We start from the raw sequence: 13,717 nt of genomic DNA on the forward strand, positions 1-13,717 counted from the left end.
CTTCTAGGTAACAAGTCTGTGGCTCATTACTCTCTCATTAGCAAAATAGAAATAAAGACGCAAACAAAAAAGGAAGAAGGAAAAGAGGGAAAAAAAAGCACTCTCTCCAAAGATATTGTTGGAGTCTAATTGCCTGCAAGGAATTCTTAATAATGTTTACTAATGCCTTTTCAGCCTTGCCAATTTTATAATGCTCAATCCAGACTCCAGGTGTGACGTCTGCGGTCCCTGCTGTGACACTTGCTAGTGAATTTAGACACCATAAATCGAGGTTGTAGAGAGGCTTTAGCCCCATCTTATGTCCCCAGGAAGAAATCACATTCGCCAAGCTTTAGAAAGCAAATTGAAGTGTTGACATTTTAATGTATATATTAGTATGCACTATTATACATCAATACATTATATATTAATATATACATATATACATACACATACACATACACATACACATACACAGATACATACACATACACATACACATACACATACACATACACATACACATACACATATACATATATGTGACCCTGTTTTTTTACCTGGACTGAACATAACACCACCTCATCCTACCTCAGCAAGACTGAGTATGTTCTCAGACATGCCAAGAGACTAAAGGTTCCACCACTTCCTCCCCCTCCTCCCCCTCCTCCTCCTCTCCCTCCTCCCCCTCCTCCTCTCCCTCCTCCCCCTCCTCTTCCTCCTCCTCCCCTCCTCTTCTCCTCCCTCCCTCCTCCCCCTCCTCCTTTCCTTCTCTCCCTCTTCCTCCTCTTCCTCCTCCTCCTCCTCTTCTTCCACCTCCACTACCACCACCACCAGCACCAGCATGACCACAACCACCCCTTATTTAAGTCCACAACCTCTGGCTATGGCAGATTACCATCCAGTCTGAAACAGACCTTTTGGGATTGTTCTTGGTGTTTGAGAAATCTAGAAACAAATGCAAACACACCACGGCAACAGAGAGTCCACGCTAAATACCAGCCCTCTTTGCCTCACTGTCATTAAAGCGAATATGGCCAACAGCTCCTAAGTAGCACTATCTGGGGTGGGTGGGAGCAGAAAAGGCATATGTCATTTGTTGTTCCTTCGACATAACCCACAAGTCATTTAGTACTAGGAAATAGTTGGCTAGGAAGTAACTTATTGTTTATTGTAAAATCTTCCCAGCTGGAGGCTTTGCTGCACCTGCCCTTGCTTTGAAATGACACGGTACCTTAATTAATAAGCTTTTCAAACTATAGCTGGGCAGGATTCTGATCTATTCTAACCCAACTGTATTGCCTACTATCCAGCCACAGGCCCTGTAAACCTACCACCTTCGTCTTAACCCTGACTATTCCTCTTCATCCATGTTGTCCTCATGGGTGCTCTCTCATGGCAACATTCTCATGGTAATCCTCATCTACCTCACTGCTGGTGAGAGACTACAGCCACCTAACGTTGAGAGGTCAAACCTACTCCATCTTGAGACTGGCCTCCATTCCATCTTAAAGAAAAGAAAAAAACCTGAGAACTTGACCTGCAGTTGAATCCAAGCTGCACCTGCTCGTACCAGGAAGGACCCCACAGCTTGGCCAGAGTCACTGCCTAGCTATTTCCTAGCAACAGTTAATCAAAGACGAGTTGTTTCAGATGTACTCCCAGAAGGTTCATGACTGTACACCGTCTTGCTTCAGAGCACCCACTTGTCAGCTTATAGTCATTCTATTAGATGCTTGCCAGACTGGACACCCCACTTCTTCACCGCCCCCTCACTTGCTCCTAATTTCCAATAAAACCTTGTCCTTCTGACTGTGTGGGGATGCTCTGCCTTCCTTTCCCATCCTGCTGTGTCAGGGTTGGGCTGGAGGAGAGTCCAAGCCCAAGCTTATAATAAAGAGACCCTAATGCTGTTATATCTGAGATGGCTCCTTGATGGTCTTTTGGGATTCATGAATGCTTCCTCACACAACAGTGCTATCCCCTTGTAGCCAGTTCCTACTTTCTATTGTCTGAACATTTTGAAACAAGTTCTCATGTGGCCCAGGGTGGCTTTAAACTCAATACACAGATGAGGATGACCTTGTTGACCCTGTTAACTCCATCTCCCATTGGAATGGTAGGGATGGGCCACCACGCCTGGTATGCATGCTGAAGACAGAATCCCAGACCTCATACAAAGCGAGCAAGCAGTCTACTCACTAAGCTACCTCTCGGCCTCAGCCCTAGTCTCCGAGCTAAACCCTATGTCTCAAGCTTCCCCCTCTGTTGTGTAAATGCACTCAATGGCTGAAACAGACTTCCTACACCTGTAGCTTTTGGGGCAGCTTTGAGAGGGAGCAAACTAGAGATGATAGGTATGCTGGCAATCCACATGCCCTTCGTTTTGTAGTAAGGAGAAGAGAAGGGGTGGGAAAACCTGAATGCTGTCTCCCTCGCCATTCTACCGTTTCAAGGCAAATTTTTGGGACTGGTTTGCACTAGTCTGCTATTGGTTACACGGCAAGGCCAGCTAAAGCATGGCAAACAAGCTCCCACAGTTCTCAGACTTCATGTGGCAAACGCTGACTCGCCTCGTCCATGTCAGCCTCCAGTCGCTGTCTATCATATCCACAAGACAACCCAGGTTTATTCACAGTTGTAAGTGGGGCTGTGCTGGTATGAGTAGGACTAGAACCAGAGTTCAAAATGAAATCCAAACATAGATCTTAAGCTACTTTCGTTTTACAAAGTCAAGATAATGAACTAGTGTTAAAATATGTTGTGTACCTGATAAATACATATTAAGTGGCAAACTTTAAAAAAAATACAAATTGTGGCTTTTAATTGACAGGACATATAAAAATTTAGCTCTAAGTACCTAAAAGTTGGCACAATATCAAAGGCCATGCAATGTGATAGTTTAATTATATCATTCACACTTGGTGTTCGATGGATGGACTGGCAAGGTTTGAATGATCAAATAAATGTGTAGATACTCGTAATTATTATGCATTCAGTCTATAAAAATTTTGTAGCCTCAGTTTTGGCAAAGTTAATAACTATGCTATTCTAAGCAAGGTTTTTACATAATTCATATTACATTGACAATAATGATCTAAAATATTGAAAGGTAGTTTTATTCAAAGCACATAATTTCTGAATGTGTTTTCATCAAATGTTTTAATTAATACAACTGAACAAAATCAGGCTTATAATTTCTTTTTATTCTTGCAAAAAATGTTATTTTTGTTCTAAAATATTCAAATAAGCCATTATATTTTAAAATAGAGAGGTTAGTTATATTGGTGAATGTCAATAGTGTTCTCAAATTATTTAAAGGAATCTTAAATTTTTAAATTAAAACTTTTATAACAATGAAACTGTTCATAATTGCAGCTTGAACTGTCAATGCACGGACTCATTACCATACCACACGGTTTTGCCACTAGATAAATGCAGCCTAAAAAACACCTAAAATGAGGCTTTTTAAACTATTATAAAATGTTTCTTTTTTTAAAGATTTATTTATGAGTACACTGTTGCTGTTTTCAGACACACCAGAAGAGGGCATCAGATCCCATTCACATGGTTGTGAGCCACCATGTGGTTGCTGGGAATTGAACTCAGGACCCCTGGAAGAATGGCCAGTGCTCTTACCACTGAGCCATCTCTCCAGCCCATAAAATGTTTCTTAAAAATATGAGAAATTTCAAGCCAGATGTGGTAACACATGCACACCTTTAGTCCCAGTACTCAGGAGGCAGAGGCAGGTAGATCTCTGAGTTCCAAGCAAGGTTGATCTACAGAGCAAGTTACCTGTACCAGCCAGAGACAGAAACACAGACAGAGAGACAGAGGTGAAGAATTTCAGAATCACCTGAAGAGAAGTAAGAAAATGAGTGGTTAGTGCTCGGGAAAATAACATCTCCTTATACAAAATTGCTCCTGGTTCCTAGTGTTCAAGTTTCATTTTCACGTCTGCGAAAAATACTCTGCCAAAAAGTACCACAGGGGAAGGCTGGGTTTACTTGTCTTACAAGTCTAGGTTACAGTTCATCGTTAAAGTCATGCGTCAGGAGTCACGTCATATCCACCACAAAGAGCAGAGAACATAAATAAATCCTTGCACGCTACCTGGTTTCTCCTCAGCTAGCTTTCTTCGCCCTCATACAATTCAGGGTCCAAACTGTGAAATGGGTGCTTCCCACAATCAGGGACTTCCCACTTTGGTCAACAATCAAGACAACATCTTCCCCTCACCTCCCCATGCCACATACAGAGAGAGAGAGAGAGAGAGAGAGAGAGAGAGACAGAGAGACAGAGAGACAGAGAGACAGAGAGACAGAGAGAGAGAGACAGAGAGACAGAGAGACAGAGAGACAGAGAGAGGAGAGGAGGAGGAGAGGAGAGGAGAGAGAGAGGAGAGGAGAGGAGAGGAGAGGAGAGGAGAGGGAGGGAGAGGAGAGGAGAGCGCCACAGACCAATCAGACCATGGTAATTTTCAACCGACACATCCTTCTCCCTATTTCAGCCTCCCAGTTGCTAAGATTTAGCACATGTACAGTGGCTGGCTCAGCAGAAGGTTTTTGGTATCAGAGATATGAGAGTAATAGTTTATCAGATTAGTTTGCCCCTCCTTTCCCCCCATACTTTGCTCTCGAAAATCTCCACACTCTGTGGCTGTTTCCAAGATCTTCAGTCACAACGATATGGCTGTCCATGAAACTGACATTGTGTCAAGATAACATTTGGTTTTTGAGGACAGAGGAAAAGAATGGAGAAAGGTCCCTCTGGGGCTGAACCCTGTTATACTCAAGAGTATTCAGGGAGCACAGAGCATGTGGTTACAAACAGCACAGAACTGTGAGTCTGCTAAGAAAGTTGTACCTTCAGTGATTAAAACCCCCTAGAGCTCTTGCCTGGGTCTAAGGTCAGCATGGCCTAGAGCATCCCATGTGACCGGCTCCCTTCTCGTCCTCTGCCAGGCCAGTTCACGAGGACTTGGCTTCTTGTACCACAGCAACCACGTGAGCACCTCAGGGGATTTTTCTGTCTCCTGCCTCAAATGTCTTTCTTCTAGATATTGGTGTGACTCACAGACATAAGTACCTCCCATCTCTGCCTTAAGGCCACCTTGTAGAAAAACTCCCCTGATCATGTTACCTACGGCATCCTTCTACCCACCTGATACCCCCTTTTCCTTAACCTTATTTTACTCTTTATAGCACTTACCTAGAATTAAGTATTTCTTTCTCTTTTTTGACACAGAGTCTCGTGTAGTGGGTGAGGAGAGAGGGAAGGCTTGAACTTCTAATCCTCCCACCTCTAACTCCCAGGAGCCAGGATATCATGCATACACACACCGAAGTTGGTCTGGGAGGTGCTTGAGGACCTAGCCCAGGTCTTGTGTATGTCAGTTCAGTGGTAGTCTACCCTCAGCCTACACAGCTCTTCACTGACGAGCTTGCTCACACGATGCAGCAACGTACAATCTCAATAAACGCACAGCCCACAGAAGGCACCCACCACTGCTCACACTTCATTCCCTGCCTGGTGTTCTCGGTTTAGTTGGAGGCTAGAGCTTGGGGGTGTCTTAGACAGGGCTCCTCGATCACTGTGGGGATGGATTGCTTCAAGTGCCTCTGTGAACAGCAGAAATACATCAGTTATGAGCTAGACTTCCCGTCACCAGAGAGATATGGAAGAGAGAGGTGACTAACGACATCTCAAAGTTGTGGGAAGACGGCAATGAGAACGGCCACACCATGTCGAAAGCCAGTTGGCTTCTACAAGTGATCCGTGCTTTCGGGGGTTATCGCTGTTGGCTGGAGTTTACAAATTCCCTGCATTCATTCCTCCTCATTTGCACTCCTGTCTGCTGTACAGAGATGGAGGTCAGCCTCATCACTGTCTGCATTCTCTTCCCCCTTGCCTTGGCACTTACTGGAGCATCAACCATATGCCAAGCACTGTTCCCATTCCGGCAGCGTTCTGTCTCATTTAACCTTCATGCCAACCAGGCAAGCAACTGCCCCTCATTGCCCACAGTTTACAGATATTCAGGAGGACCACTCAGAAGGATGAGGAAGAAGATAGTCAGGGGTATCATTCTTCTCAAGTTTATAAAGTACTACAGACATGTTCCTAACAGCTCTGTCCCCTCAGAAGCCCACGCTAATCCCATTGTGTCTGGGGCTTCTTCAAATCCATTTCGACTCTTTCCATCGCTCAATATTCTCTAAACATGTGTCCTAATGGAGTGCATGTATTGCAGACACAGTCCATGTATTTACAATGCTTTTCTCTAAAATGAGAGATGCGTACCCACATACCATACTAAGAACAAAGACTATAAAAGCACGGGGCTTGAGAGATGGCTACACAGTGCTTGCTGCTCTTGCTGAAGGCCTAAATCTGATCCCAGCGCCTCTTTCAGTCAGCTCACAACCACTTGTAATTCCAGCTCCAGGGCATCGGATGCCCTCCTATGGCCTCTGAAGGTAGCCACACACATATGGGCATGTGCATGCATGCCCAACATGCACACACATGTACATACAGAGAGAAATTGATCATTTAAAAGTTTCGTGATGGCTTAAATGAAGAAGGTCCCTCATAAGCTTATGTATTTGAATACTTGGTTTCCGATTGGTGGTGCTGTTTCAGGGTTGTTATGAAACCTGTAGGACATGCAGCCTTGCTGAAGGAAGCACGTCCCTGTGAGGCAATCTTTATTTTTATTTTATTTTATTTTATTTTTATTAACTTGAGTATTTCTTATATACATTTCGAGTGTTATTCCCTTTCCCGGTTTCCGGGCAAACATCCCCCTCCCCCCTCCCCTTCCTTATGGGTGTTCCCCTGCCAACCCTCCCCCCATTGCCGCCCTCCCCCCAACAGTCTAGTTCACTGGGGGTTCAGTCTTAGCAGGACCCAGGGCTTCCCCTTCCACTGGTGCTCTTACTAGGATATTCATTGCTACCTATGAGGTCAGAGTCCAGGGTCAGTCCATGTTTAGCCTTTAGGTAGTGGCTTAGTCCCTGGAAGCTCTGGTTGCTTGGCATTGTTGTACATATGGGGTCTCGAGCCCCTTCAAGCTCTTCCAGTTCTTTCTCTGATTCCTTCAACGGGGGTCCTGTTCTCAGTTCAGTGGTTTGCTGCTGGCATTCAGTGAGGCAATCTTTAAAAGCTTATAGCCCCACCCCACTTGCAGTTTGTTCTATAAGCATCTCTGTGAAATGAGATGTGATGATTCCACTTCCTGCCAGGACAAACTCTTCCATAAGTCACTTTTGGTCCTATCCTATCACAGCGACAGAAGAGTCACTAATGTAGTACTGTGGTGTATGAGTCCACAACAGAAATGTCATGAGTAATAGGTGTTCTAGAAATCTGGACAGAAGAAAGCTATCCTGGGCAGAGGTACGGACTGCTTGTGTATTCCCTAGGTGGTATGGATGCCTGGAAAGAGGCCAGGTGGCTGCACCAGGCAGCTAGCAAACTAAAAATCTATGCTTCTTGGGAGAAAAAAATTAGTTAAGGTAGGGCGTATCTGGGCTCTGTGAAAAATGGAAGGCTGCCTCCCTAGCTCCAAATATTCCATTAGAGGGGAAAGTGTTCAACATTTCCCTTTACTGCCCAGAATGAAAGAACATTTTGTAATCAAGAATCAGTAAGTAGGTCCTGGGAACCCTCCATCCTGTACCGGGTCAGGTTTCGGGGGAGGCTCTCCCTTGTAATTCTCCTGGGGAGACAGCTTAGCATGGCTTGGCAATCTGCACAGGAGCTCCAGCGTCCTGAGCAAATGACTTAATCCCTCTGTGCCCCCCTCTCCTCAGTCACACGATAGGACAATTCTTGCTGCGTACTGTTTCTGCAAGCGTTAGATAAGATCCATTAACCTATTGGCATGTTCTTAGAACCTAGAAACTATTTCCTCCCTTTTCTTCTTTTCCTTAAAAATAGTCTCCAGCCTTCTAAAGAACTGCAGACCGCTCTTTTTCTTCAATTACACCTTACAACGAGGCCACCCTGCCTAAATGCATCCGCATCCCACCATACTCCTCTGGCTTTCCCTCTTCACCCTAGACTCAGAGCTCCAGGTTCCCTACTCAGGCAAAGAATCCACAAAGAACATCTTAGACCTATTTAAGTTCCTGAGGCAAATAATTATGACAATTCCCGCTCTCTCCTGCGACGATCGGACACCTCACTGGGATGAATGACTTGGTCATCAGGTTCACGGTCGTTTCATTTGGGAATTGGAGTATTGCTTCATAAAACTGTGCTGTGTGGCGTCATTGTCATTCCATTATGCTGCACAGATGGAAAAACATAAACTCTTGTCATTTTGAGCACTGGACTCCAGCTTACTGCTCAGCCCCTGACTTCTCAGGCTGTCTACTGCATAAGACTTGCTGGGAGAGTAGTCATTGTTTGGTATGTCCTTAGCTAAGATACCATCTTGAAAGGGACAGCTTAAACCCCCTTTGAAGTCCTATTGCAAATTGTATGGATTATAATCTGAGTTTTTATGGGGGTGTGGGGTGGGGAAGGCTCTCTGTGAGTTATAATGTAGCTCACACATACCTTGCAATGGATATTCAGTGTAAGAGCTGACGTCTGACACCCTTTATGAACGTGTGGAAGGGCATCTGTATCCTGCTGCTAGGACAAAACATTGTGACCAAGACAACTTAAAGGAAGAAGGAAGGCTTTATTTAAGGAATATGGTTTCAAAAAGGATAAGAGTCCGTCAGCATCCCAAGTATGGTGATGGGGCAGCAGGCAGCATAAAGGCTGGACCAGCAAGCTGATGGCTCGCATCGTAAACCGCAAGCAAGGAAGCCAAGAGAATGAACTCAGAATGGCACAGGTACTCAAACCAGTGGTTCTCAACCTGGGGGTCATGATCCCCACGGGGGTCACTTATCAGATATTTATTTACATTACACTTCATAACAATAGTAAAGCTACAGTTATGAAGAAGCAGTGCGACAATTTTATGTGGAGGTCACCACAACATGGGTGACACTTTCTCCAACAAGGCCATGCCTCCCAGGCCTGCCCAAACAGTGCCAACAACTACAGACCAATATTCAAATGCCCAAGGCTACTGGAAGAGGCGTCTCATTCAAACCACCGTAACAGCAGTGGACATCACTTTCCCTGGGCATTAGAAATGCCAGAGCCAGGGAGACACGACAGTGAGTTAAGTGCCACCAGGGGTGAGGATCTAGGTTCAAACTCCAGAACTCACATAAAAATGAGGTGGCCAAGGCAGGTGCAACTGCAATTCCAGGTGGAGACAGGCGGCTCCCCGGGACTCGCTGAGCAGCCAATCTAGATTAGCAAGCTCCAAGCCAATGATAGACTCTGCCTCCCAAAACAGTGTGGGGCTCCTAAACATAACCCCCGAAGCTGACCTCGGCCTTGGGCATCTAAAGATGGTCAGGGGTGCTGCTGAGGGAGGTTCTGAGACCTTGGAGAGCTGAAGCCCTGCTGGAGGAAGTGCATCTCTGGGGAGTTTGTTTATAGTCTTATCCCACCCAATTCCTGCGTTTGTGCTCTCTCTCTCTCTCTCTCTCTCTCTCTCTCTCTCTCTCTCTCTCTCTCTGTGTGTGTGTGTGTGTGTGTGTCTCTCTCTCTCTCTCTCTCTTTCTCTCTCTCTCTGTCTCTCTCTCTGTCTCTCTCTCTGTCTCTCTCTCTGTCTCTCTCTATGTCTCTCTCTGTCTCTCTCTGTCTCTCTCTCTGTCTCTCTCTGTCTCTGTCTCTTTCTGTCTCTCTGTCTCTCTTTCTCTCTCTCTCTCTATGTCTCTCTCTGTGTCTCTCTGTCTTTCTCTGTCTCTCTGTCTCTCTCTGCGTCTCTCTGTGTCTCTCTGTCTCTCTCTGTATCTCTATTTCACGCTTGGGCTTAAAGATGTGAGCTACCAACTTTCTGCGTGTGCTGCTCTGCCCATCTCTCCCTGTCGTGCCTCTGCACCATGACTGACACTTACCCTCTGGAACCTTACCTAAGCCAAAATAAACTCTTCCTTCCATAAATTCCATAAATCGCTTTGGCCATTGCATTCTATCACAGTGACAGAAACGTAACTAAAACAGACCACCGGGGTTGGGATTTAGCTCAAGGTGCTTGCCTAAACATAAGGCCCTGTTCGGGTCCCCAGCTCGAAAAAAAAAAAGGAAAACCAGACCACCCTACCCATTCAAGATGCGTGTGTGTGTGTGTGTGTGTGTGTGTGTGTGTGTGTGTGTGTGTGTGTGTGTGTGTGAGAGAGTGTGTGTGTGTGTGTGTATGTGTGTGTGTGTGTGTCTGTGCATGTGTGGGTGTGTAGACATGTGTATGTGAGTATGTACGTATGTGTGTTTTGTGTGTTTGTGTGTGAAGACAATGTACACACACACATACACATACACAAATGCCAGCCTACATCCCTCAAAAAAAACCCTTATCTCCATTCTTTCATGTTAATGTAGTTTATCATTCTCAATGCAGCTGCCCACAGGAAGTGTCTGGGTCAGGACAGAGCAAATGTTAGAGCAGAAGAAACAGGATTCCACCACTGTGTGGGTAGAAGCTTGGTACACAGCTTCTGTGTTCCCTCCACTTCTGCCTAGGTTTGAAGTCTTTCAGAAGTTATTACCCCGAGAAGAGCAATTGGGTCAGTTCCTATTTGTGTATTTGTGGGGTCTGGTAAGTTTCTTTGGGAAGCAAATCAAGTAGCACAAATGGAAAAGCAAAGGAAAAGATAGACGTGCCACTCTGCAGGAGTAGCCTGACTGGGTGACTGCGTGCCGCCCTCCAGGAACCAACGGGGAAGAGGGAGCCTGCAGGTCTAAGTGATGCGGTGGGAGGAGAGAGGTGTGGAGAAGGTCTGAATCGCTGAGTGTTTCAAACTGGTAGAAAGGAGGGAAGGGGGGTCTGTAGATTTGTACTGAGTGTCGGGGAGTATATATGAAGGGAGACAAGACACAGTGCTCCACGGGAGGAAAACAAACATCCAAACAGATCAACAGGAGATGGGCAGCTAAGGATGAGCTCGAAGTGCCTCCTGCCACGACTTCAGCAGTCTTTGTAAAATACAAACCTGACCTTCTCTTGGCCTCCCTAGATCCTGCCTTGTCTTCTCACTGTGCTCTCAGTAAAGTCTCAAATCACCTAGCAAGATCTGCAATGCCCTGTGTGTCTGGTACCTGCCCCTTGAGCCTCTTCTCAGTCTGTTTGCTCCTCGCTCTCCCCAGCCTCTGTACATGCAAAGAACATACGAATATGTTTGCGGTCCATGCTGCGGTGGACAGCCCTACAGCCATGGGTGTGGGTGAACACTGACTGGACTGAATAGACATAGGGAAATAAAAGACAACATTAAGTATAGGAAGGGACATGAAGGAGGGGCACCATGGAGGAGGTAGGGAGTGAGAGCGGGCTTGATCAAAATAAAATGCATTTGTGTAAAAATAAATCAATAACTCAAAATGCAAAAGGTAAATAGTGGCCGTCCATAGATTTCTGGCTTCTGGGTACGTTTGCTATGCCTTTTGGCTTGTTTTCAGTTTCTAAATTCTCTACAGTGATTGTGTTTTCGGGGACAATTTTCTAGGGGACTATGAAAGTTGCATGTGAGGAAAAGCATTAAGGAGCAAATTTACCAAAAGGCCATGAATGAGGACACAGAGCTCCGGCAACATAACGATCCACCAGGGGCAAGGGACAGCTAAGTCCCGACGCACACAACCTGTGGGTGGAACGAGTCAGACCTGAAAGAGAGGTAAGAGTCAGTCTATTCTTCCAAAGAACGCTTGCCAACAGAAGTCATGGTTTGGGGGTGGACAGAGTCAATGTATTCTGAGGTTTTCTATTTGGTTTGGTTTCATTTTAGCTTGGAGACCTAAACTATTTTAAGTCCAGCTCAGTGCTGTGAAAAAAAACCCCTCTCGGTGGACACCATGTGTGGCTTTAGAGTTGTCATTTGGGGAATGTGCTCTGTTCTCTGGGTTTATTTGGTTTCTTTTTGCAGTCATTGAACCCAGGACCTTGTGTAGGATAGCCAAGTGCTCTCCCAGTGAGCTACATTCCCTAACCTGCTTGTAAAACACTTTAAATAAACTTTGGTCATTTTCCCCACGTTAAATAATAACTCTTGGGGACTGGCATGACAGAGGTTAAGAGTGCTTACCGCTCTTTCAGAGAACCCAGGCTCAGTTTGAGCAGTTCAGGGGCTGCTCAAAACCATCCCTAATGCCAGTTCCAGGAAGATCTGACGCCCTCTTCTGGCCATTGTAGGCATTACACAAACCGGGCACACTGACACAGGCATACATGAAATGATGGTTACAAGTAAAAAAAAATTAAAATGTAATCATTCTCCACAGTTGAAAAATTAAGAAAGAGGGTAGTTAGAAATGGTTCATCTATCAATGAATTAACTTTAAATGATTTATTTATACTTATCTTGTGTGCATTAGTGTTTTATCTGTATGAGGATGTCAGATGCCCTGGAACAGTTGTGAAGCACCTTGTGGGTGCTGGGAATTGAACCTGGATCATTGTGCTGTCTTTCCAGCTCCTCACCCTAACTCTTAGCTTCCATAGCTCTGTACAGTAGCACCCAGCAACCCTTGAAGTCTTCCCAGTCTGGCTTACACAATGTTAGGGAGTTAGGAGCTTGCTAGACATACATTTTTGAAGGGGCATTCCCAAGCCATCTTAAGAGTTGGAAAAGTTATTTAATTCCATGGGAAGAGTGACCGAACCCAAGATCCTATAATCCTATAATCGGAGACAAAGCATCATCCAACAAGCCCGACAGATGGACAGCTGAGCCAAGAGGAGAACTCAGAGGCTTAGACTCTCAATCAGTGCTCTCTCCATAGGCAATCATCTTTCTGATGCTGCCTTCTGGCCACAACAAGCTTTTTTTTTAATCAACCCTCCAGAACTTTCAGACTTCCTGAATAAGAGGTTTATAATTTAGGGTTTTAGTATTAGTAGTATTTGTAAAAAGAAATCTCTTAAAAAGAAAAGAACAGGAAGGAAGGAAGGAAGGAAGGAAGGAAGGAAGGAAGGAAGGAAGGAAGGAAATGTCTACTTTGATAACTATAAATGTAGTCCTAAGTAAATTTCCCAGCATTCCAAGAGAGAGAAGTACTCTTTACTATGATCTGTACTCCAGTCTACATGCTATGTACACCAGTGAAAACTATATATTTAAAGTCACAAAAATAGCAGTAGATCCTGGCTAGGGATATTGTTCAACAGTTCACTGGCCATCAGAAGTGCTTCTGTGACAAGCTCAGATGCTACCACCTGTCTCAAGAGAGTGGCTGTGCCCACCTGTCCAAGCTCTTTACCATGGAGACTGAATCCTCCTGAGAGGAACTCCCCTGTCCCTGGATCCCTGCAGCTGTTCTAGGGTGTACTTTGGATCCTCTGGACCTTGGACCTAAGTCCTAGAAACTGGTCTCCCCTAACCCCATCCCACCTTCTCTCTGTGCCATCATGAGGTCAGCGAAAGCTATAAAAGTACACAATTAGCTCCAAGGAGCAGCCTTGAGTGCAGGAGAGGGATTTGCAAGTCCTCAGAGGGCCATGAACCCCATTTGGAGGGTAGAGGATGTACCTTGGATTTTTGCTGTGTTTTTCCTTTTAATTGGGTTTATTATGCTACAACCCAGCCTTGGAGTCACCTAATAGACACAGCCTAAAAACGGTGTGATTGAACTGCAGCAAATTTATTTTAATAAGTAAATTTGC

This window comes from Rattus rattus, chromosome 9, assembly GCF_011064425.1.
Source record: "Rattus rattus isolate New Zealand chromosome 9, Rrattus_CSIRO_v1, whole genome shotgun sequence".
NCBI lineage: Eukaryota > Metazoa > Chordata > Mammalia > Rodentia > Muridae > Rattus > Rattus rattus.